The sequence below is a fragment of the Aegilops tauschii genome, chromosome 7 (genome assembly GCF_002575655.3).
Source record: "Aegilops tauschii subsp. strangulata cultivar AL8/78 chromosome 7, Aet v6.0, whole genome shotgun sequence".
Classification (NCBI taxonomy): domain Eukaryota; kingdom Viridiplantae; phylum Streptophyta; class Magnoliopsida; order Poales; family Poaceae; genus Aegilops; species Aegilops tauschii.
Window position 1 is genome coordinate 631,219,586 of NC_053041.3, and position 3,448 is coordinate 631,223,033.

Genomic DNA, 3,448 nt, shown 5'->3' on the forward strand with positions numbered 1-3,448 from the left:
GAACAATTAAACAAATGCCTATTGAATTTATAAAATGCCAAAACTATTTTATTATGGGTTAAGGATTAATCTCACAGTAGTTTGTTGATAAATACAAATTTAGGCACTAGTGGTAATTTTTGTAAAACAAAAAAAAAGAAATAAAAGAAACTACAAAAAGAAAAAGGAAACAAACCCCCCCCCCACGCTGGACCAACCGGCCCAGCAGGCCTCCAGGCCGCACGGCCACCCGACCGGCCCACCAGGCCCAACCGGCCACCCCACTCCCCTTATCCCCACCTAACAGAAACCCTAACCCCCACCTCCCGACTCCCTCGCTCCCCCACTCCCCAATCCCATCTGGATCGGGGCAACGACCGCGGCGCCCTGCTACCTACCCGCCGCCCCGGCGACGCCAGGCGCTCGCTAGACCTCGCTGGCGCCGCCCCATCACTTCTTCCCCGCTGCCCCCCCCCCCCTCGAGCTACGTCGCCACCACCACGACGCCGTCCTCGCCAGAGCGCTCCCTCGCCGGCCTGCATCCCGTCTCCGCCACGCTCGTCGTCTACGTCCGCCTCCCCAAGCCCACTGCCCTTTTCCCTACGGACCCGCGGTGAGGCCCCGGGCTCCCGCCCCCTCTCCTCGCACTCCCTTCCCCCCCCCCCCCTCGCGACTGTCGCCGCGCCTCGTGCGTTCCGTCCCCGCGCTCACCGCGGCCGGCTGCGCCCTGGCCACGCGCTACACCGACCGGCCGTACCCGTCTTCCCCCGCCCCTTCCCCCTGCTCATCGCGAAGCCTCACGCCACGGGCCTGCCCCTGTTCGCCGTGTCCGCGCCCCGAGCATGGTCGCGCCCTGCGCCTCGCCTGCGGGCACGCCCGCGGCCTCCTTCCCGTGCACGCCCACCGTGCGCTACCCAGCATCGCCGCCGTTCCCCGACCCGCCGCCGTCCGCCGGTGCCGTCCGTGGCCGGGCTCCGGCGAGCCACCCGCCCGCGCCCCGATTTTTGCCCGTTCAGGCGGGCGTCCGCTGCGCCAGATCGGGCTGCGCTCGACGCCCATTAGCGCCCGCTGCCCCCCCCCCTCTGGGCCACTGCCGAACGGGGCCCATGCCCCAGAACGAATTAAAAAAATGATTTAAAAAAAATAAAAGTAATAATAATAATAAAAATAATAAAATTAATTAATTAATTAATTAAGATAATTAATTAACTTATCTAATCATGTTAATATTAATTAATTAAAGTTAATTAATCCTAATGAATTAATCTAATTAACCTGTTAGTTTAATTAAACAGAATTAGTTTAATTAAACCCTAATTAACCTAAATAGAGAATGACAGGTGGGTCCCACTGGACCCACATGTCAGTTTGACTTAGTCAACCCGAATTGACTGCTGATGTTAGCATGACATCATGCTGATGTCACAAATCCATTTTCGAATTAAGTTAAATAATTAATTAAATTCCAGAAATTAATAAAATCTTTAGAAAATCATATCTTTTAATCCGTAACTCGGATTAAAATATTTTCAACATCAAAGTTGCTCAGAACGACGAGACGAATCCGGATACGCAGTCCGTTCGTCCACCACACCTCCCTAACCTATCGAACTCGCAACTCTTCCCCTCCAGTCCGTCTGTCCGAAACGCGAAACAGCGGGAATACCTTCCCGGATGTTCCCCCCTTCGCCGGTACCACCTACTGTCGCGTTAGGGCACACCTAACACTGCTCATTGTCATGTCACGCATCGTCATGCTTATGTTTGCATTGTATTTACTGTTTCTTTCCCCCTCTTCTCTCTGGTAGACTACGAGACCGACACTGCTGCTGCCCAGTTCGACTACGGAGTTGACGACCCCTCCTAGTTGCCAGAGCAACCAGGCAAGCCCCCCCCTTGATCACTAGATATCGCCTATTCTTCTCTATACTGCTTGCATTAGAGTAGTGTAGCATGTTACTGCTTTCCGATATCCTATCCTGATGCATAGCCTATCCTTGCTACTACTGTTGTTACCTTTACCTGCAATCCTACATGCTTAGTATAGGATGCTAGTTTTCCATCAGTGGCCCTACATTCTTGTCCGTCTGCTGAGCTATACTATCGGGCCGTGATCACCTGGGCGGTGATCACGGGTATATACTTATATACTATATACATGACACATGTGATGACTAAAGTCGGGTCGGCTCGTAGGAGTACCCGCAAGTGGATCTTTGTGGCGGAGCGACAGGGCAGGTTGAGACAGGCCTAGGTGAGAGGTGGGCCTGGCCCTGGTCGACGTTCGCGGATACTTAACACGCTTAACGAGATCTTCGTATTTGATCTGAGTCTGGTCATTTGGTCTATACGCACTAGCCATCTACGCGGGAGTAGTTATGGGTATCCCGGCGTCGTGGTATCAGCCGAAGCCTTTGTGACGTCAGCGACTGAGTGGCGCGCGCTGTGTTGGACCGCTTTGACGTAACCGCCGTGATCGTGTGGGTTTCTAGGTCTGCTCGCGGCCGCGTTCGCAACGTGTAGGTGTGCATAGGGCGATGGGCCCAGACCCCTGCGTGCTTAGGATTAGACCGGCGTGCTGACCGCTCTGTTGTGCTTAGGTAGGGCTGCGACGCGTTGATCTTACGAGGCCGGGCATGACCCAGAAAAGTGTGTCCGTCCAAATGGGATCGAGCGTGTTGGGTTATGTGGTGCACCCCTGCAGGGAAGTTTATCTATTCGAATAGCCGTGTCCCTCGGTAAAAGGACGACCCGGAGTTGTACCTTGACCTTATGACAACTAGAACTGGATACTGAATAGAATACACCCTTCCAAGTGCCAGATACAACCCGGTGATCGCTCTCTAACAGGGCGACGAGGAGGGGATCGCCGGGTAGGATTATGCTATGCGATGCTACTTGGAGGACTTCAATCTACTCTCTTCTACATGCTGCAAGATGGAGATGACTAGAAGCGTAGTCTTTGACAGGAGTAGCTATCCCCCTTTTATTCTGGCATTCTGCAGTTCAGTCCACTGATATGGCCCCTTTACACATATACACATGCATATGTAGTGTAGCTCCTTGCTTGCGAGTACTTTGGATGAGTACTCACGGTTGCTTTTCTCCCACTTTTCCCCTTTCTATACCTGATTGTCGCAACCAGATGCTGGAGTTCCAGGTGCTAGAGATCCCGAGGATGATTCTACGTGGAGTTCGGCTTCGAGGAGTAGTTAGGAGGTCCCAGGCAGGAGGCCTTGCCTTTTTGATCGTTGCTACTTTTGTGCTAGCCTTCTTAAGGCAAACTTGTTTACCTTATGTCTGTACTCCGATATTGTTGCTTCCGCTGACTCGTCTATGATCGAGCAATTGTATTCGAGCCCTCGAGGCCCCTGGCTTGTATTATGATGCTTGTATGGCTTATTTATGTTGTAGAGTTGTGTTGTGATATCTTCCCGTGAGTCCCTGATCTTGATCGTACACATTTGCG